A 23,979-nucleotide genomic window follows, 5' to 3' on the forward strand; every position below is an offset into this window, starting at 1 on the left:
TCAGCCTCCTGAGTAGCTGGGATTACAGGTGCCTGCCACCATGTCCAGCTAATTTTTGTGTTTTTAGTAGAGACAGGGCTTCACCATATTGGCCAAGCTGGTCTCAAACTCCTGACTTCAGGTGATCTGCCAGCCTCGGCCTCCCAAATTGCTGGGATTAGAGGCATGAGCCACTGTGCCCAGCCACGGTTTTCTTTTTAATATCAAAAGCTTTGCAGACCATGCTGGTGGTAATGGTTGTATTTTTATTATAAGGTGATTAAGAAATTCTAATGATGACAAGAAGTTACTAAGTATGCAGTATCATTTTGTAATGATTTATATTTTATCTACAATATCAACATCTACATATACTTGAAAAAATAACATGTTTACTCCATAATAATGAGATTTATACCCATAGGAATTTGTAAATATTATCAAATAAATAACTCTCTACCCATTGCTTTTCCTTTTCCCTCTTGAGAGCACCATTACTGTTTTCCAGAGGGCTCATTTTTGTCTTAAGATCCTTCACATGTATCCATAAAAATTAAGAATAAATGTATAAAATAAAAATTCTTCATGTGTTCAAAGAGGATTCAATCCACACCCGAGTATTATGGTAAGAAGCAGTGCTGTTTTCTCACTCAGCTGGCTCCACTACGTCTCCTACAGACCTAGGCTGAGGTGAAGCAGCTGGCGCTTTATGGCTCCTCAATGTGCTACCTCTCTTACCTTCTCAATTTCAACTAATGATACGCATCTTTCCTTTACCTGTCTAAGCTAGGCACCTTGGCGAGGTCTCTTGACCCATTTAATCCAACACAAGTTGTGCCTGCTACTACTGTTCCCATTGAGCTCTTCACATTTTCACACCTGGATAATGCTAGAGTCATTGGTCATACTGCTGCCTGAGTTGTTTTTCCTAGGCACAGACTGCAGGCTATCACAGAGCCCAACTCTTACCTCACATGAGGCCTTCCCCTCTACCTTTTCCTTCCTACTTCCCACTTGAAGTCTTAACCACCTTTTGAACACTGAAGACTCAGCGAAAATGTAACTTCCACTGTCAGTTACCTCGGTTTCTCTAAAAGTGTTTTATCTTATTGAATTTACAGTTAATGCCACCTAAACAAATGATTTCAAAATAATCTAACATCTCCTATCATAGTTTGCAAGCAACACAGGGCAGGGACTACATCATCATTACTGTGGTCTATTCAATACATGTCTATTCGTGGCTGTCGCACACATCTCTATCAAAAGCTTCTAACAGCTCTCCCAGATTGTACAAACTCAAGTTCAAGAACTAGGTTTATCAGAACCCAAGTGACCCCTAATCTCCCTCTTTATTCACATCTCTCTACCATTAGCTTCACATCTGTCTACCACTTTACTAGTAATTATCAGATATTTCAGCTACATGGCCTCATTTTCTGTCTTTCAAATGTTTTTTTTTTTTTTACTTTCACATAATGCTGTGTTTATTCACTTAATACATTTTCCCCTGATAACCCTTTCTGGTCACTCTTCAAGTCCATCTACCTTTCTAACTGTTGAAGTCTTCTTCATCTTTTACACATAATTAAAATGTTAGCACTTCTGAGGAAACATCTACATTTTATCATTGAGAATTAATGTGCTTTTTTTTTCTTGTGTCTCAGAGCACTTCACATATGCTTCATTCATATCAGAAAACACAGTAGAGTCTATGCCTTCCTGTGGCAACAACTAAAGCCTAAAATTCCAACAATTTAACCTAACAAAGCTTATTTCTTGCTTATAGAAAATTCAGATAGGTCTGGCATCTTCCCAGGGCTATTCTCTATGAAATGACTTCATTGGTCCACCAGGCTGCTTCCAAATTATGTCTCTGCTATGGAAACATGAGGCTTCCTTAATCACCTCAGGAGGACAGAAGAAACTGAAGACTCTGCGGGGGCTTTTAATGACTCGGCTCAAAAGTGACCTGCTGAGAATCTACAGGCAAAATCAGTCACATTGCCTAGCTTAATGCAAGTGTGCCTTCAAAAAAGAGGATGACCGGGTATTGGTGAGCACTCATATTAAGTATCAGAGAAACTTACTGCATTAAATATACTTATGTATTTACTTGTCTGTTTTTGCTAAACTGTGAGTTCAAGAGAAAAGTGGTAATTTCATTTCCATACCCCAGAACTTCAGCCAGTATCATGCACTGAGTAAGACATCAATAAGTTATTGTTAGACTAAATTGAATTAAATTACAGGTGAAATAAAGTTGTGCTTAGCTTTGAGGAGAAGAAACAAATTCTATTTCGTCACCTTCCTTAGCATGCTATATTCACATAGTCATAAAAAGGAATCTATAAGCTTAATGGAGTAAGCAAGAATTATGAAACTAGACTTCCCAGCTTCAAATTCTGGCTCTCTCACATTTAGCTGTATAGGTTTGGGAAAATTACTCAATATACCTTTACCTCAGTTTCCTCAAAAATTTGTTATAAATATTAAATGAGTAATTCATGTAAAATACTCAAACAGTATCAATATGTTAAGTACTCAACACATTACATATGATTATTCATTTACTGCATGAATAAGATACCAAAGCTTTCTAATAGCTCTTAGAGAAAAATTCAAAGTTCTTTCCACACTCTGCATGACTTGGCCCTCATCCACTGCACCAACTTCAATGAAAACTATTTCCCTCTTTCTTAGTGATGCTTCAGGCATTTGAATCTTTTTTCTGATTTTTGTTGGTTGGTTGGTCAGTTGGTTGGTTGGATTATGCCAGATTAGCTCCTACCTTCAGACTTTTCAACAGTTTCCCCAAATTATTACTGTTCCACCCCACCACCACCAGAAAACCACTGGTATGGCCTTTCTCATCATTTAGGTTTCAGACGACATTTGATCACCTCATCTAAAGTTGCCAACTACATTGACCAGTCATCCTCTAACATATCTCCTTGTATTATTATCTTCATACCATGACTTGTACCTATTAAGTTGTGAGATGAAAACTTTTTCTTGGCTGGGTGTGGTGCCTCACACCTGTAATCCCAGCACTTTGGGAGGCCAAGGCAGGCAGATCACCTGAGGTCGGGAGTTTGAGACCAGCCTGACCAACATGGAGAAACCCCCTCTCTACTAAAAATACAAAAAATTAGCTGGGCGTGGTGGTGCATGCCTGTAATCCCAGCTACTCGGGAGGCTGAGGCAGGAGAATCACTTGAACCTGGGAGGCGGAGGTTGCAGAGAGCCAAGATCACACCATTGCACTCCAGCCTGGGCAACAAGAGTGAAACTCTGTCTCAAAACAAAACAAACAAACAAAAAGCAACTTTTTCTGTCCTCCTAATATATGGCATTGCAGAGTTTAAGTCGTTTGTGCAATGTTACATTGCTAGCACCAGATTAAAACTCAGTCTGGCCCCAATGCCTCTACTCTTGATCACTATGCTCCACTTCCTTGTTAAGCACTTCACCTATTTTCTAATTTAACACAAAATATTGTGGTCGTTTTAAGTGCAAGTGCTAGAATAGCTAATTCAAACTGACTTAAATGACAAGCATCTGTACTATATTACATAAAGAAAGTCTTCCAGGTGGTGATGTAATCAAGGATGCAGACTGTCCATCTTTCTGCTCTGCTATACTCTGTATGTCAATGATGCCTCCCCTCAGGGTCAGAGGACTAAAGCAATTTCAGACTTCACACTTGAGAAGAACATAGTAAGGAAAGATGGCCTTTTGTCCATGAATATATTTTATTGGAGAAAGAACCTTTCCCAAGAGGAGTTCAGTGGTATCTCCCTGGATCCAAGTGACCAGGCCTGGGTCATATGACCCTGATCTGACTGAAGAGAGGTTGAGAAAGGAACTGATATGTGGAGGAACTGCCTCTAGAATTAGAGGCAGACTTTGACAGAACATGGGTGTATATGTGTGTAAAAGCGAGACCAAGCATATGCAGTGTGCAGAGGGAAGTAAGCCGAGAGAGTGCTAGGATGGCAGTGGGTAAGCAATTAGCAGTGCCTCCCAGAAGCAAACATTCTATCCTTATACCACAGATGTGAAAACAGACTCCAAGAAGTTAAAAACTTGCATAAAGTCACCTAACTGGTAAGAGGTAAAATTGGATTCAAATCCAGAGTATGGTAATAAAATGAGAACTGTAACAACCATACTATACTGACTCCACATTAACCCCTAATCTATGCCATAATGTTTGCCTTAATCCATATAATTCATTGGTGACTTATGCTTTGGTTTGTAACTTGGTATCTTCACGTTATATTCAACTTCCTTTTCTTACAAAAGCCATCTTACCCTTGACTGTTGCACAGAACTTAGGTTAAATGTGTCAAAATATTATTCAATGTCAAGGTTCTTAATATTTTTGAGTTCCTAAAATTGTATCCTGTGGTAACTTAGAGAGGAACAGATACAAGAATAGCTATTTATTGAAGGCTCAACTAAGCATTGCCTGTGTAACCATGACTGACTCATCCTTGTAATTTTAAAGACAGCTACATAATATAAAACAGCATAGATGCTTAAAATAAGTTTTTATTTTTGTTTAACATGTAACCACATTATAAAGTCGTATCATGAATTTCTCAACTTAGAATTTAAGTGCATTTCCTTTCAGTCTTTTTCTTTAAATGTTATAATTAGAATTAACACTTATATTAACATTAGGTACCCTTATTTTTTACTTAGCTTTGAAACAAAATATAATTTTATGTTTACCATATAAGCTTTAAAATCATCATTTAAATATGCAATATTTCAGCATTTAGGTGCATCTTAATCATTGCCTAATGTTGAGCATTCAGTGTTTCCAATTGTTCTGCTATTATAAGCAATGTGTGACACGCATCTCTGTGCATATTCTGAATTATTTTCTTAGACCACATTCCCAGAAGTGGAATGATTAAGTCCAAGAAGATGAAAGATTTTTTTTATCAAGGAGTTTGCCAAATTGCTTTCTGAAAGTATGGGGTCAATTTACACTGTGATCAGTAATATATAGGAGCAGTAACTTCTGTGCTCTCACACTCAGTGAGAAATACATTTCTAAATCGATAACTTAAAGTGAGCCTTCATTTTGTAATATGAGAAAAACAAAAGAGAGAAGTTGAGGGAAAAGAGTCATAGAATCTATGCACTCTGTTAGGGGCTCACAGTTTAGAAGGGACAAAATAAATACAAATACATGTCAGTAAAACACTATTGCGGATAGAGAATGGACAGAGAAACTATGTAGTGAGAGAAATGTGTCCTGGCTATTGTGGAAGCTTGGAAAGTAGAACAGCACTTGAGATACCTCATTAAAGGGCAAGGAGGGGAAAGGTGGGTAGAGAGGGCACACAAATTATAGGCATAAGCAAGAGCAAAGACGTGTGTAATCAATGAGGGACATGTTGCAATTTGCAGTCTGAGGTCATAAGAGAGTCAAATGGGAGTCAAAGAATGAAAGAGAATTCTGGTAGGAGAGACAGAGTAAGATCTCGGAGGGTATTATGTGATGTAATAGCTTATATGTAATCCTGTAGATTATGGAAGAATCACTGCACAGTCTTAAGAAAAAAGTGGGCAAGTCAAACTTCTTTTTAAATCACTGTATTTCATCATGCAGCCTGTAAAAGCAACATCAGCATCACCCAGGAGCAAAGAAATGCAAATCCTCAGTCCCACATGAGATGTACTAAGTCCAAACTCCAGGAGAGCCCAGCAATTTGTATTTTAACAGCCCTCCAAGTGGATCTGATGTGCAGAAAAGTTTGGGAACCGCTAACTTAAATTAACATTCTGGTTGCTTTGATGGGGTAAGGCTAAATGTAAGAGGACCAGTCAGGAGGCTGCTGTGAAGGTCAAGTGGAGACATGATGGGTCCTAAACTTGAGTAGGGGGATTGAAACCATTCAGGTGGACTGAGTTTACATAGGAGAAGTATGTAGATTGGGAACTTTTGGCTTAGGACAGAACCCTGGGGTTATATACAAATTCTTAAGAAGAGGCGAGGCTAGGCACAGTGGCTCATACCTGTAATCCCAGCATTTTGGGAGGCCAAGGTGGATGAATGGCTTGAGCTCAGGAGTTCAAGACCAGCCTGGGCAACAGGGTAAAGCCGTCTCTACAAAAAATACAAAAATTAGCCAAGCATGGTGGCATGTAACTGTAGTCCCAGTTATTCAGAAGGCTGAGGTGAGATCACTTAAGCCCGGGAGGCGGAGGCTGCAGTGAGCCATGTTTGTGCCACTGTACTCCAGCCTGGGTTAAAAAGCGAGATCCTGTCTCAAAATAATAATAGTAATAAATAAGATGCCAAAGAAGAAATTCTCTTTAAGAAAAGAAAAGATATAGTTAAGGAAGTATGAGAAGGGAAAACGGTGAATATCAGGAAAGCCAAAGAGAGAGAATTTTAAGAGGATTTGAGAATCCCAAGTCAGATGAGGAATAGTACTTCAAAAACAGGAAGACAAAAGAGCATATTATATTTTGTAATCAGGGCATCATTTTTAACTTTAGAGAAAGCAGTTATAGTGTAGCATTGAAGATGGAATCCAATTAAAGGAAGATAAAGAAGAGATGCCATTTGAAAGAATGCAAGAAACTGCATAGATCCAGAGGTCAACAAATATTTTCAGAAAAGGCCAAATAGTAAATATTTTAGGATGATGGGCCTATGGTCTCTGTGGCAATTACACAACTGTGACATTGTAGAGCAAAGAGTGGCCATAGACAATATATAAATGAATGTTCATGGGTCTTCCCATGACTTTACTTATAAGAACAGGTGGCCTGCTGGTAAGTCATAAAGTGCCAACCTCTGGATTAGATAATTGCAATAGGATTAAGGAAAGGTTTTTTTCCTTTTGTTTACTTTTGCTGTTTTTAAAATGGGAAAGTAATGTTCATATTTATAAGCTAGAAAAAAGAGTCAGTAAAAATTAACTGTCAGTAAAATTAAAGAATGCACCTAGTCTTTTATTTAACAATATTTACTGTACTTATACTATGTTCCAAGCATTATTCTAGGCATTGAGACTTTGGGAATAAACAAGATAGACAAGGTCCCAAGGACATCAAAAAAGACAGAATCAACAGATAACGCAAAAGATATACTAGATGATGATACGTGCCATAAAAAAAAAAGACCAATAAAATAGGGTGATGTAAAGCGAGTGCCAGCTGGGCTACTCTAGCTTTACAAACAGGAAAGACTTTTCTGAGGAAGTTGTATTTAAGCCTTGCTATGGTCTGAATGTTTGCGTTTCCTCAAAATTCCTATGTTGAGACTTAATCCCCAATATGGTAGTATTAAGAGGTAAAGTCTTGGGGAGGTCACAAGAGCTCTGCAACTGCCCTCATGAACAGGGTTAGTGCCGTTATAAGGGAGGCTGAAGGGAGATTCTTTGCCCTTTCCACCATGTGAGGATGGAGAGAAAGCACTACCTATGAGGAATGGGCCTTCACTGGACACCAAATCTGCTGGTACCTTGATCTTGGACCTCCCAGCCTCCAGAACGGTGAACAATAAATTTCTATTGTTTGTAAATTACACAGTTTAAGGTGTTTTGTAATAACAGCCTGAACAGACTAAGACATGTCTTGACCTGAATGCCTAGAAAGTGCAGTAGAGAGAGGTAGTGACTGGAAGAACAAGTCTCTAGGACGAAGGAGTGTAGGGACCAAAGGGATGAATTCGACTTGGATGAAGGAAAACTGCTCATCTTATCAGGCAAAGAAATAGGTGGAAAGGTTGGCCATATGTTTCCTTAAGTTCATAGATGGAAAGAGCAAAAGGTTCAGAATGACTACATTTAGATTTCATGATAAGATTACCCAACTAGAATGGTTAGAATGGAAGTTAAATTGAGAATGTAGGTAGAGTTGTGAATAATTGGTGGGGGTGGGGAAACTGGTGGGGAAAGGACAAGAAAACTCACCAGAGTCAGTTGGAATTAAAAGGTAGCAGTGAAAATACATCCATACTGGGCATAGCCATGAGAAATGTCTGCCTACTTGAATACTGCCAACGTCATCAGGAAGAGAGACTTGCAGCATGTTCTGCAGGGAATAAAATGTACTTCAAACACATGTGTCTCTGACCAAACCACTACATTCATGTTGTATTTGAAGATTAAATGATCTATAGTACAGATTCACAGAGATAAGCTCACTCAAGAGAGTATGTTTCACAAACTTATAGGCAAAGAATAGAAACTATGGAAACCATTTGTATCACCTAACATGTCCTATCACAATGACTTATAAGACAGTGAAATTGAAGCCTTATATATGTTTTCAAAAATACACTGGAAGCTGCTGTGGGACACTGCAGTATGTGCCACAGGGTAGAAAGAGGTACCATCTGTCAGGGAAAAGGGTTATTTTGGAAAACCCACAAAATGTAAGAAAGGAGAGAATCAGAACAGATCCAAAGTATGGCAAATTAGATAAAGTGGGAAAACAGGCCTTAGCCAGCTGGATGGAATGTAGGATTTTATACTCCTAACAGTTACTAGGGACTGTAAGGGTAGAAATAAGACAAAGAAATCCTAAAACTTGGTACTCAATTCCTCAGCTAAGTGGACTTCGGAAGTTGAGCATGAGATGGTTTGTAGCATCTTAGAATTTTCAGCTCCGAGAAACTCAGAGATGAGGTTTCCCTTCCCCAAGTGCTATTAAATAGCTTGCAAGAAGTTGAAAAGAAAACCCCTAGGGACGAATTCTAAGGAAATGTTGAAACAATGTTTCAATGTTGGGCATACCATAAAAATAAACCAAAAATCTGATGAATTAAAATAGAGAAGGAGAATCCAAAAACTAAGTGAAAGAGAAAGTAGATATGAATTAAAAGATTTTGAGTAGAAGACAGTACAATATAGAACAGTTACTATCTGTGCCAGTGAAAGTAGAGCAACTGTGACTTTTTCTAGAAGCCTGAAGTCTTAATGTAATCAGGAACATGGCCCTAAGAGTACATATCTAGATCTAGGAAACATATCAGCCTCTGGCATGGCAGATTGATAGACAAGCCAGAATCACTGAACAAGACTTGATATTTTTACTCCTAGGGATAAGTAGGCCAAAGTTTATTTTCAAACTCAGGCAGGGCATTGGACAAGGGTTGTCTCTAGACTATTTTCAAAGTTCCTCTATGTTCCTAGCATGAGATTGGTCATCCTGCTACAAAGAGTGGGAATAGGGCTAGGATAAGGTAGTGCATTACAGTCAACCACCATTATTACATATTAAGACAGAATTCCTGATTTTAGGTAAGAATTTATATTTCTCCTATAATTTTCTACTGTTCCATGGATATTTCCTGCCTATTCTAGGACACAGGTGATACAGCAAATTTCAATGATGTATCAAAAAGACACAACACAAAAACAGATACAGTGTTGATGCAATATATCAGTGCATGTCAAAATATGTTCAATGGAATATTAGTGAATGTGATGAACAAAAAGGATTTTATTATTAAAAAACATGAGAAACACCCAGTTCAATAAAGTAAATATATTCTATATTACAGTACTTCTCAGAGGTATTGATATCATAAATTGATTGTAGCTTTCCAAAGGAAGTATATAGAATAGAGTACCTATCAATGTTATCTGACCATGGAACACATTTTGAAAGTACATTTAGTCAGACTTGTTTTCTATAGCACGCTTTATAAAATCTTTTACAGTTAAGAAAAAAAATGATGTGAGAAGGATAGTACAATTTCACCTTCTACTGTACAGCACCAATGTATTGCCCATTCAACATAAAAAAACAAAAATCCTGGAGAGAATCTACAGGTGAAAACACAGAGATATATACAAGATGTCCAGAAGAGCCTTGTTTATAACAGCCCTATCTAAAAGTCCACCAACAGGAAAACAGACAAATAAGTTTTTATATATTTATGCAAAGAAAAATAATACAACTACAAAAATAAAAAACATTTCATACAGCAACACAGGTGATAAAATTATTTTTAAAGAGGAAAGTATTATGGTTATATTTGTCTCCTCCAAAATTCATGAATATTTGTCCCCTCAAAAACTCATAATTAAACTTAATTCCCAAAGTGGCAGAAGTGAGAGATGGGGCCTTAAAGAGGTAATTGTGGCCAGGCGGTGGCTCAGGCCTGCAATCCTAGCATTTTGGGAGGCGGAGGCTTGCAGATTGCCTGAGCTCAGGATTTCAAGACCAGCCAGGACAACATGGGGAAACTCCACCTCTACTAAAACTACAAAAAATTAGCGGGCTGTGGTGGTGGGTGCCTGTAGTCCCAGTTACTTGGGAGGCTGAGGCATGAGAATCCCTTGAACATGGGAGGTGGAGGTTGCAGTGAGCCAAAATCACTCCACTGCCCTCCAGCCTGAGTGACAGAGTGAGACTCTGTATCCAAAAAAAAAAAAAAAAAAAAAAGAGGTAATTGTGTCACGAGGACTCTGCTTTCATGAATGAACTAATCCGTTTGTGGATTAACGAGTAATCAGAGAAGTGGGACTGGTGGCTTTTTAAGAAAAGGAAGAGACCAAAGTTACCATGCTCAGACCCCTTGCCATGAGATGCCCTGCACTACCTCAGGACTCTGCAGGGTCCCCACCAGCAAGATGACCTTCACTAAATGCAGTCCCTCAATTCGACTTCTCAGCCTCCATAACATTAAGAAAAATAGTTTTTTCAAAGATAAAGAGGGCATTATACAATGATAAAGAGTTCAACACAACAAGATTTAACCATCCTAGATATATATGCACCCAACATCACAGCATTTAGATTTATAAGACAAATACTACTAGACCTATAAAAAGAGATAGGCAGCCATACAATAATAGTTGAGGACTTCAACATCAACACTTCACTGACAGCACTAGACAGATGATTGAGGCAGAAAACTAACAAACAAACTCTAGATTTAAGTTGGACTCTTGACCTAAGTTGGACTCTTGACCTAAGTTGGACTCTTGGCCAAATGGACCTAGTAGACATCTATAGAACACTCCACCCAACAACTGCAAAATACACATTCTTCTCATCTGCACATGGAACATTCTCTAAAATTGGCCAACTGCTTGGTTGTAAAGAAAGTCTGAATAAATTCAAAGAAATCAAAACTACATCAAACATCTTCTCAGACCACAGTGGAATAAAATTAGAAATCGACACCAAGAAGAACTCCAAAAATCACACAAGTACATAGAAACTAAACAATTTGCCCCTGGCTGACTTTTGGGTAAACAAAAAACTAAGACAGAAATTTTAAAAATACAATTGAAACAAATGAAAATAGAGACACAACATACATACCAAAACCTCTGGGATACAGTAAATGCAGTGTTAAGAGGAAAGTTTATAGCACTAAATGCCTACATAAAAAATAATCTCAAATTAAGCACCTAATATCACACCTAAAGGAACTAGAAAAACAAGTACAAATGAAACCCCAAGCTACCAACAAAAAAGAAATAACAAAGATCAGAACAGAACTAAATGAAATTGAGACCAAAAGAAATCATACAAAGGATTAATGAAATGAAAGTTGGTTCTTTCTTTGAAAGGATAAATAAAATTGACAGACCATTAACTATAATAACCAACAAAAAAGAGAGAATATTCAAACACAATCAGAAATGACAAAGGTGACATTATAACTTATACCACAGAAATACGAAAGATCCTCAGAGACAACTGTGAACATCTCTATGTACACAAACCAAAAAACCTAGAGAAAATGGATAAATTCTCAGAAATGTACAACCTCCGAAGATTGGACCAGGAAGAAGTTGAGAACCTGACTAGCCCAAGAGCAAATTATAAAATTGAATAAGTAATGAAAAATTTACCAAACAAAAAAGCCCTAGACCAGATGGATTTACAGCCAAATCTTCCCAGACATACAAAGAGCTGGTATCGATTTAATGGAAACTATTCCCAAAAAATCAAGGAGGGATTCCTCCCTAACTCATTCTACAAAACAGGTATCAACAAAATCTGGTAATGATACAACAAAGAGAGAAAACTACAGCCCAATATCCCTGATGAACATAGACACAAACATCTTCAACAAATACCATCAAAGTGAATCCAACAGCATATCAAAAATAGAATGCATCATGACCAAGTGAGCTTTATTCCTGGAATGCATGGATGATTCAGCAGACACGAATCAATAAGTATGATTCACCACATAAACAGAATTAAAAACAAAAACCGTATGATCATCTCAACGTACACAGAAAAAGCCTTCAATAAAATCCACATCCTTTCATGATAAAAACCTTCAACAAACTAGGCATCAAAGGAACATACCCCAAAATAATAATTATTATTTTGACAAACTCACAGTGAGCATCATATTGAACAGGCTAAAGTTGAAAGCATTTCTCCTAAAAACTGGAGCGAGATAAGGATGTCCACTTTCACCACCCTAATTCAATACAGTACTGGAAGCCCTAGCCAGGGCAATCAGGCAAGACAAAAATAAATAAATAAAAGGCATCCTAATGAGAAATGAAGGAGTCAAATTATATGCCACATGGTCCCATACCTAGAGAACCCTAAAGATCCTCTAAAACACTCCTAGACCTGATAAACAACATCAGTAAAATTTCAGAATACAAAATTAATACTGAAAGACCAGTTGCTTTTCTATACACCAACAATGCTCAAGCTGAAAACCAAATCAAGAATTCAATCCAACTTACAAATACTGCGTCCAGAATTGGTTCCTTCTGGTGGGTTCTTGATCTCGCTGAATTCAAGAATGAAGCCGCAGACCCTCGCGGTGAGTGTTACAGTTCTTAAAGATGGTGTGTCCGGAGTTTGTTCCTTCAGATGTTCAGATGTGTCCAGAGTTTCTTCCTTCCAGTGGGCTCGTGGTCTCGCTTGACTTCAGCAGTGAAGCCACAGACCTTCGCAGTGAGTGTTACAGCTCTTAAAGGTGGCACCTCTGGAGTTGTTTGTTCCTCCTGGTGGGTTTGTTGCCTCGCTGGCTTCAGAAGTGAAGCTGCACACCTTCGTGGTTAGTGTTATAGCTCATAAAGGTAGTGCGGACCCAAAGACTGAGTAGCAACAAGATTTATTGCAAAAAGCAAAACAACAAAGCTTCCACAACGTGGAAGCAGACCCAGGCGAGTGGCCACTGCCTGCTTTTATTCCCTTATTTGACCCCCCACCCACATCCTGCTGATTGGTCCATTTTACAGAGAGCTGATTGGTCCATTTTGACAGAGTGCTGACTGGTGCATTTACAAACCTTTAGCTAGACACAGAGCACTGATTGGTGCATTTACAATCCTTTAGCTAGACAGAAAAGTTCTCCAAGTCCCCACACGGCCCAGAAGCCCAGCCGGCTTCAGCTCTCAGTACCACACACATAAAAGAAATAGTTACAAATACATTTAATCGAAGAGGTGAAAGGCCTCTGAAAGAGAACTATAAAACATTGATGAAAGAAACTGTAGATGACACAAACAAATGGGAAAAGGTCCCATGCTCGTGGACAGGAATATTCTTAATATTCTCTTTTTTTTTTTTTTTTCTTGAGATGGAGTCTCGCTCTGTCACCCAGGCTGGAGTGCAGTGGTGTGATCTCAGCTCACTGCAACCTCCGCCTCCCAGGTTCAAGCAATTCTCCTGCCTCTGCCTCCCAAGTAGCTGGGACTACAGGAATGCGCCACCAAGCCAGGCTAATTTTTTTGTATTTTTAGTAGAGACGGGGTTTCACCATGTTGGTCAGGCTCGTCTTGAACTCCTGACCTCAAATGATCTGCCGGCTTCAGCTCCGCAAAGTGCTGGGATTACAAGCGTGAGCCACCGTGCCCAGTCTCAATATTCTTAAAATGACTATATGGCCCAAAGCAATCTACAGATTCAACACAATACCTGTCAGATTACCAACACTGTTTATCATAGCATTAGAATAAAAATATCTAAAATTTATCCAAACCAAAAAGAGCATGAATAGTCAAAGCAATCCTAAGCAAAAAGAAGAAAGCCAGAGGCAACATATCACCCAACTTCAAACTATAGTAACCAAAACAGCATGGTACTGGTACAAAAATAGACATATAGATCAATGAAACAGAATAGAGAACACAGAAATAAAGCCACATACCTACCATCAACTGATTTTCAGCAAAGTTGACAAAAATTGACAATGCGGAAAGGATTAAATAAATGGTGTTGGGAAAACTAGATAGCAATATCCAGAAGAAAGGATTCCTCTTGAGGAATCTCAAATCAATCCGAGTTAATTTTTGGATATAGAGGGAGGCATGGGACCATATACCAAAAAATGAACTCGAGATAGATTAAAGATTTAAATGTAAGACCTGAAACTGTAAAAATCCTACAAGAAAACCTGGAAATGATTCTTCTGAACATTGTCCTTGAATTTATGACTAAAACCTCAAAAGCAAATGCAATGAAAACAAAAATAGATAAATGGAACTTAATTAAGGAGCTTAGTAAACAATCAACAGAGTAAACAGACAACCTACAGAGTGGAAGAAAATATTTTCAAATTATGCATCTAACAAAGGACTAATATTCAGAATCTACAAGGAATTTAACAAATTAACAAGAATAAAACAGCCCCGTTGAAAAGCAGGCAAATGACATGAACAGACACCTCTCCAAAGAAGACAGACAAGTAGCCAAAAAAATATTTAAAAATGCTCAACATCATTCATCATCAGAGAAATGCAAGTTAAAACCACAATGAGATACCATCTCACACCAGCCAGAATGGCTATTAATAAAAAGTCCAAAAATGACAGATGTTGGCAAGTATGCAGAGTAAATGGAACACTTATATACTGTTGGTGGAAATGCATATTAGTTCAATCCCTATGGAAAACAGTATGGAGATTTCTCAAAGAACTAAAAATAGAACTACCATTCAACCCAGCAGTCCCACTACTGGGTATCTACCCAAAGGAAAGGAAATCATTTTATCAAAAAGACACCTGCACTTGTATGTTTATTGCAGCACTATTCACAATAGCAAAGTCATGGAATCGATCTAAGTGTCTATCAACAATGGACTGGATAAAGAAAATGTGATATATATATACACCATGAAATATTACACAGCCATAAAAAAGAATAAAATCTTGTCCTTCACACCAACATGGATGTAGCAAGAGGCCAGTATCCTGCATGAAATAACTCAGAAACAGAAAATCAAACACCACATGTATTCACTTATAAGTAGGAGCTAGTCAATGGGTATATATGGACATAAAGATGGAAATGATAGACACTTTCAACTTAAATGTAGGAAGGGTGGGAGAGGGAGAAAGGGTTGAAAAACTACCTATTGGCTATTATGTTCACATATTTGGGTGATGGGTTCACTGCAAGCCCAAACTCCAGTATTACACAATATATCAAAATATATTGATATATGATATCGATATATGATATATCAATATATCGATACATCAAATATATGTATCGATATATCAATATATCAAATATATTATGTAATAAACCTTCAATGTACCCCTAAATCTATAATTTTTTAACAGAAGAGTTTTAGTTGCTCTAAATATATACCAAAATGCTTTGAGAGTCTAAACTCTTCAAGTTGTACAATTTAAATATATTCAGTTATTGTGTTTTCATTATACCTTAATAAAAGCTACCAAAATCATAACTGAAAAAATTTTTTCTTTATAAATTACTGTTTCAGGTATTCTGTTATAAGCAACAGAAAGCAAACTATAACACAAGGGAATGGCAAACACAAAATTTAGGGTGAGTGGGGGAGGCAAGTGGATTGAATAGGGAGGAAACACACAGATAGAGCCAACAGTGTGGATAAGTTCTAACTCTTAACTTGGGAATTCTCTAGGGGTGTTCATTTGATTATGTTTCATAGTACACATATTTGCTGTGGTTTTCTTTAATGTCTATCAAATATCATGTAATGAAATGTAATCTCCAAAAACTAATTGTTGCCTGGTGCATAATAGGCACTCAATAAATATTTGTTTAATCACCAAAATTATTAAGCCCAGTAGGGTACCAAGGCAATAGAGCTCCCTCATTGACATTAAGGTGGTTAATGTTGACCAATGTCCAGAGAGATATTAAGAACATAGACACCTGTGCCCAAGCCTGGAGGGTGGAAGCACCTACAAATTATTGAGAATGAAAGTTGTGCCACTGACCAGAAACAGAGGACTCAGAGATGGACCTACGATTATTTACATGAAATAAGAAAAGTAGTATTTCACACATACCTGTATTCATAGGCCAATAATCATATTTAGTACATGTTTTTCAAAATAGTCCACTACTATAGAGCAATCCAATACCCAGTGATGTAAGGTATTGAATTTGACAATCAATCCCAATATTTGTGTACTTTCTGGAATGTCAGCTTGGGCATCATGATGTTACATAATATAAATTATTGTTTGAATCACTGAACCTCTTCTGCTTTTTGTAAGATGAAGGTGAGTTCCACTGCAAATTGCTGTATGAGACTGAGACTCCGGCTCTTCACTGAAAAAACAGAAACCACAACAGAACCAAATCACAAAGTATAAAAGTTTTTGTTGCTATTGCAAGCATCAACACCTCCAAAAATATCTTTACTATTTATTAAGTGGTGACCCTCAGTATCAGCGTTCCCAAAAGCAATGGTTCTCAACATGTGGCTCCCTAGTCCAATAGTGTCAGTGTCACCTGGGAAATTGTCAGAAATGCAAATTTCTAGGCTTAATCCCAGACCTACTGAATCTGAAAACCTGGTATTGTAGCCTAAGAATCTGAGTTTTATCAAGCTCTCTAGATCTCAGACATTCATAAAGTTTCAGTACTGCTGCTTAGAATAATAGAGAAATCCTCACCAAAAAAGTAATCCTTTGCTGATGAAAAGATTATTTTAGCCAAGGCGTCTCTGTGGTTCATATATGTTTTTATCTTTCTTAAGTTTCTTAACTTAATTAAAAAAGAGTAGTTCAGAAGGGCTTTTCCTCCAATGATGATCCTTAAAGTCTTAACTATCCTTACCTGTTTTATTAACCAAACACAAAGTGCCAGACACATAAGCTTCTCAGGAACCACTGAGAAGTATTGTTCAGATCAGGGTAAGATAGAATTTTGAAACTTGAATTTAACAGTAAATCAAGTGCTTGCACAATTTTCCCAGAGTCTCAGAGCTCTTTTGCATGCAGGGGAAAAGAGCTTGTTGTATTTCCTGCAGGAGGCTGGTATGAGTGTCAACTTTTTTTAATTGTTAATGTTCAGGGTGAGCAATCTGTGAGAGCCCTCGGGTGCTTTGGGAATGAAGATGAGATACAACACAACATGGTGCAGCTTCTTCTAAAAAATATTAAAGATTATTTATCCTAAGCAAATATGGGCTCTTGGGTTTTTTCCATGTGCAGAAGAAATCATTCTCTCAGGAGCCTGGCTTTGCAGAATAATTTATATAGAAAATCATGAATCCCCTGGGGAAAGCATACAAATCATCTACAATAGAGGGAGAATATGGATAAAAATTCTTGCCAAGAAAGATGGTTTCCAGGGATCTACAAACAAGGACTCTTAGAATATCTAAAAAACTAGCTTCAGTTTTAAAATATCTCAGAAGTTCTAAAACAAAGATATTAGAAAGAAACATGGGATTTGCAAATATTTTTGAAGTAGCAAGAATAGTCAGAATGATGAACAGAATCTAAACAAGTGATTCAACAGTTAATTATGTATTACTTTAAGACATCTCCAAAGCCTTAAAAAGCTTATTGTTCCTGAATGTATTATTCAGTGTTAATATGCGCTTGTGCTGCTTTGTTTTCCCACCAAACTGATAAGCAAATACAACAGTGTCTTATAGAAATGGTCTTTACTTTCCCTCATGAGACATTCATAAAAAGGCTATAATCCAGTGGATCTTTGCAAATCAAGTTATATGATTATATACCTAAAATGCTATAACTGAGGGATAAGTTCCCATAACATCTCAACATCCAATGTATCACAGGCTAGAGTTGAAGAATAGATTCTACAACTTGCTTCCAAAGAGACATATATCCTCTGTCTCTCTCCTCCACGACAGCTTTAAAAACTGTCCACCTTTCTCACTATATTCCACATTGTAGTGGCTGAATTTCAAGAGCAAGTATCCCTAGAGAACCAGCAGAAGCTGTATCAGTCTTTATGGCCTAACCTCAGAAGTTATAAAACACCACTTCCGCCACAGTCAAAAGCCCATCAGGATTCAAAAGAAGGGAAAATAGGACCCACCTCTTGATGGGAGAAGTGTCAAAGTCTCACCAAAAGAACATAAGGGGTAAGTGATATTGTCATGACTATGTTTGGAAAATATAATCTGCCACAGATTGAACACACATCTAATCTTGGTCCCTCCTGAAATTTCACTAAGACAATATTAAATTGATTTCTTTCCCAAAGCATAAACCCCCAAACACAGGGAGAAGGAAAGAAGAAGCAACAATGAAAGTTTAGAAGCTGGAAAGCAGATGTTCAACTGGCAAAGGACTTAACAGACCCCAGAAAACTGAATCTCATACTAACAACAAGGAAAGCTGAAAACTCGTTGGATTTATAATACAGAATCCTCCAAAGACTAAGCATATGGTAGCATTAGATATCATTATAAGTGTGAGAAGGAAAGAGCTAAAACAATGAGGATTTTTAAAAGCAATCGAATCCATCAGAGGCCTCCTCAGATTTAGGCAGCCAAACGACTGCACGTCTCCCATGATTGCACTATACTGGAGGCATGTTCTCTTTAAGCAATAAAACAGGGAGGGCTTTGAACTACAGAGTCAAGGGCAGAGGTAACATGGTGAAAAGAGGGGGATTAAGTATGTCCACTGCTGACTAAGACCTCCAGCTGTCCTTCCTTAGTTGGCTTCCAAAAAAGTAGCAGCTAGGCCTTCACTGTCCAGGCAGAGGACTGGAAACATCATCTCTGAGAAAACTTAGCACTTCAAGATAATGTATTTAAAGGTCACAAGATTAAAAGGCTCCACTGCATCATCCTAATGTGATGTTCTGAGATGATAAGACCCACTCATGCCTCAGAGATTCCAATCAACTTTCTTGGCCCTCCAGAATTACAAGATATCTGAGGAAAGCCTGAAACATGAAAGGTAAGAAAAATTGGAAAAGCAACATGAAGAAAATAGACCATGCAAAGAAGAGAGAAGTTTTCTAATGTGTATATTATTAATACTCATTGAAACAAAAGAAAAGATACAACTGTGGGGAGAAAAACAGGATGTTATGCTAAAAGGAACATTCAGAGAACCAAAAGAGCTCCCAGGTAGCAAAAATATGATAAAAAATAACACTAAAATCTCCTCCTCCTCCCCAACCTCCCCACACACACACAAAAAAAACCCTGATAGTACAAAGTGTTAAAAAGATGGCATGACTTCCAGGTCACTTGACTCCGAAGGACATAATGTACATGAGCTGGTAAACTGACAAATACAGATTTAATGAAATTGTTTCAAATTATAAACATAACAACTAGTAGAAATAAAAACCTTCCTAGAAATCATCCTCAGAGGCAAGAATACAAAGAAAACATTGATTTCATGTAACAGCAAACAAGAAGAGTAGCAAAAATAATTTTAAATTTTTAAAAAATGAAAGTAACAAGAAAAATGAAAAGATCAATCCAGAAGGTCCAGTTTTAAATAGTATTCCATAAATGGAAAACTGAAAAAGAGGGGAAGAAAATTATAAATAAAATAGTTCAAAAACAATTTTCAAAATTGAAGGACCTTAAGATTCCAAGATGAAAGAAACATTAAATGTCTGGTGTAATGGAGACAAATAGACCTGTATCTGAGCAAATCATTTCGATACTTCAGAATACTGAGGACTAAGAGAAGATTCAACAAGCTTTCAGAAAGAAAAAGAAATAGTTCTCCTAAAAAGGAACAGGAATCAAAATGGCTTCAGACTCTTCTCAGCAGCAACTTCAGAAACTGGGAGCATCAAAAGCTAAGAAAGAAATGCCTTCAGATTTCTGATGGAAAATGAATTCTATACCAAGGCAAATTCTCAATAAGGTCGAAAAAAGTTAAAGACGTTTTCACATGAGGCAGCCTCCAAAGTTTTACCCCCATCCATCCTTTCTCAAGGAGTGCCTAGAGGCTCTGCTTCACCAAAACACATTTTAAAATGCACAGGAAATAGGGAAGAACACAAGAAGGAAAGGATGAGTCCCCAGGATGATGGGGACAGAAGATCCCAGAATGACAGCTGAGTCACCAGACATAGAGGGTGACCAGGCCAGAACGGAGCAGGTCAGAGGGTTCAGGAAAATACTTCTTCTGGAATATTAAATTAATAGAATATTTCATGCACAGGAGTTTGTGGTTGAAAAGGTAATATGTTCGTAAAAACTAAGCAAAACCAGACAGCTTTTCACTTTGTAGAAAACTTAAACATTGTACCAGAGAAGAAAAGTGATGGAGTTCACTAAATAAGTCAGCTGTGAGAAGTGTTTACATAGTCATAACAATAATGTAAACAGTCAGTATTTATCTAATCAAAATTACCACATAACTTTAGTGGGAAGGTGGAGAGATGGGATGGCCGAGCCTATTTGTCAGAGGTGCAGGGAACAATGAGGTGAGCAAAAACCACCTTTTCAATAGTGGGAAGGTGGAGAAATGGGATGGCTGAGCCTATTTGTCAGAGGTGCAGGGAACAATGAGGTGAGCAAAAACCACCTTTTCAATAGTGGGAAGGTGGAGAAATGGGATGGCTGAGCCTATTTGTCAGAGGTGCAGGGAACAATGAGGTGAGCAAAAACCACCTTTTCAATAGTGGGAAGTCAACAGATTATACCTGACCCTGAAAACTCAGAGATAATACTACAACTATAACACTCAGCAACAGAGAGACAAGTAACAAAATAATTAGCCGGAAGTGGTTTCCTCTAGGGAGAGTAGTAAAGAGGTGTCTTTCATAAGAACCTTTGTAAAAGTTTTGACTTTTTAGTCAAATAAAGAAATACACAGGGGAAATAAACCTTTGTAAAAGTTTTGACTTTTTAGTCAAATAAAGAAAAATACGGGGGAAAATGAAAGAGCATCATTCAAACAGGAATATCTACATCAGCTTATTGGGAAATATAAGAATTAAGGCACATTTTTGAGGTGGTTTAACCATGCCAGTGATAAATTACAAACATCGGAATTTTGCTTCCCAATTTCTCTGCTATCAGGACCTAATAGAAATCAAAGGCACTATTTAAATTTTCAACTGTTTTCAAGTCAGTTTCACTATTGTAACTTACTAATTCTCATAGCATTCTGAATAGATAAAACATTCATTGGCAAGCTCTTGAGACTGAAAATGTGCATTTGAGGCAACCATGTCCTTAAAAGCAGCCACTTACAATGGATTAGAAGAGTGCATGTCTTATGATTTTTATTATCTAATTGTAAAGTTATTTATAAGTTCTAAACCATCCTTTGAGAATAATGATAATACACTTGAAAATAACACTTCTGGATCATTTCTTTGAGGCTTTATGTATTTCCTTAACTCTTAAAAGGTTTTTGCTCACTTCTTTGCTTCCTGCACCTGACAAATAGGCTCAGCCTTTCCATCACATTTTTCCCATTTCATTTTTCCCCATGTTTCACTTTAAGACTAATTGTAGACACACTTTGCTGAAAAACCATAAAATTCTGCTTCAACATACTTAGAGTTAACTAGTTTTTAGCATGCTAAGTCATGCATAATATTTAATGACCATCAAATTTTAGAAATAATTTTTCCAGATAATAATCAGCTAAATGTTGGATTATATTTGAATATGAAGGTTTGAGGCTTGACTCTTTTCATTTTGATCAATGATTAAGGGTTTAAAGCAAATTTTCTTGATCTTCTTAGTATTATCCTTATGATTCTGTCTTATAAAAAAAAGCTCCTCGAATATTGCTTTTAGATTTTTCTTAACATAGTAAATTTTTTACACCAAGTGTTTTTATTTTCCTCACCAGAGGACACACAAAAAATCTGTTCATCATACAGTGAAGAAATATTTAAACATTAATAAACATTATGTATGCTTTTTGCAGATCAAATGCTTCCAAAATAAATTCCATTGTAATGAAAATCCACATTAAAAATAAGAAAATTTCTAAGCTACTAGTTGAAATTAATTTTTGTTAGTATTTGACATAAAATTAAAATCCAAATTAAGAAATTGGTCAAACTCCTACAGTCCATAATAATATGATTTGGCCATAAAAGTAGAACATCAGAATTTGCTTACATTTCCCTTTAAATTAATAATGGACACAAAACCCATATACACTCAAGATACCCAAAGTAATGAATGTTGTAAAGGAAAAGAGTATAACATAAACTGTCATTCATCACAGCTTCAAACAAACAAAAAGTCACCTTTTATGGAGTTACTTGGCACACATTTATATTTCACACTAAATAAAATTCCTCTTACTAAATTATCTTGATACCCTATTTCTATATATAATGGCATTCTGGTTGGGTTCAGTTCAGTATACCTCATTTCTCTTGTAAACTGTTCATTTCATGCCTATGGGCATAGCCTCCTTGCTTGCAGCCCACTTGATCCATTCATTTTGATTATCTTACCAAAGGTACAGAAACAATAAAAATTAAAAAAAAATTATTATTAAGTGCAAAATAGGCTGGGCACAGTGGCTCACGCCTGTAATCCCAGCACTTTGGGAGGCCCAGGTGGTTGGATCGCGAGGTCAGGAGTTCAAGACCAGCCTGGTCAAGATGATGAAACCCTATCCCTACTGAAAATACAAAAAAAATTGCCGGGCCTGGTGGCAGGTGCCTGTAATCCCAGATACTTGGGAGGCTGAGGCAGAGAATTGCTTGAACCTGGGAGGCGGAGGTTGCAGTGAGCCGAGATCATACCACTGCACTTCAGCCTGGGTGACAGAGGGAGACTGTCTCAAAAAAAAAAAAAAAGAAAAGAAAAAATAATAATACTAATAATAAATGAAAAATATAAATGATCCAAATGAATGAATAAAAACCTGTTTTTTCCAAATCTGGTTTACCTAACAGAGATTAAGCACCTCTTATGTCAAATAAATGTCATCCTCATTTTCCAAAAGCAACTTTAATGTGCCTACCATCCTGGATTACGCATTTCTAAACAACACAGAATCTGGAAACCTGCTTTAGGTAGAAACATCATAAAAATGAATATCAATTCATTCCCTGCTAAATCTAATCTGCCCATTGTTGCTGAGATCCTTAACTTTTCTTGCTTTTTTCATGACAGATTTAGGTGAAAGATAATGCAAAGCCACATAAAATATTTCACCACATTAAACTTAACTCCCTAAGCATACCAGGAACTCTTGCATTTCCTAGAACTAAAAACCATTACCTTACACTTTGTGTGATTTATTTTGAGATTATATTTTGTGCACTGCTCAAAGAAAGCATTCAGCTGCTTCTGAAGGCCAATTGGGGTTTGAGAGATTAATGAATACTGAATCTTTAGTCTTGAAAAAGGAACAGTCATGCAGATGTTAAAAACATTTTGGGCATGAAAACTATGCCAAAAGTCTCAGTGATATCACATAAATGGATGCTAAATAATGAAAGGCCATCATCCCATCATCTTCTCTTCTGAAGGATTTGATCATAATCCAGCATGTATCCTTCAACCTGTAAATTATTAATTATAGCTAAAAGGAGATTTGGGAAATTTCATAGTGACTCATAGTCACTACTGATATTTGATATTTGCATAAATAAACCCCTGGATGTTTAAATGTCATTTTGTCCTTATAAAGCAGCAGATGGAATTTTTTATCCAAATCACCCTATTCCAGGACACCAGGCAAAGGCTGAATTGTGCCGAAATCTGGTTAATGTAAGGGAAGTGAGAGAAAAGCAGTAACTGCATGAGCAAACATACATAGAAAGAGACTTTGACAAGTTAGATCTAAAAATGGATAGGGAAAAATATAGGGA

This window comes from Pan troglodytes, chromosome 4 (genome assembly GCF_028858775.2).
Source record: "Pan troglodytes isolate AG18354 chromosome 4, NHGRI_mPanTro3-v2.0_pri, whole genome shotgun sequence".
Lineage (NCBI taxonomy): Eukaryota > Metazoa > Chordata > Mammalia > Primates > Hominidae > Pan > Pan troglodytes.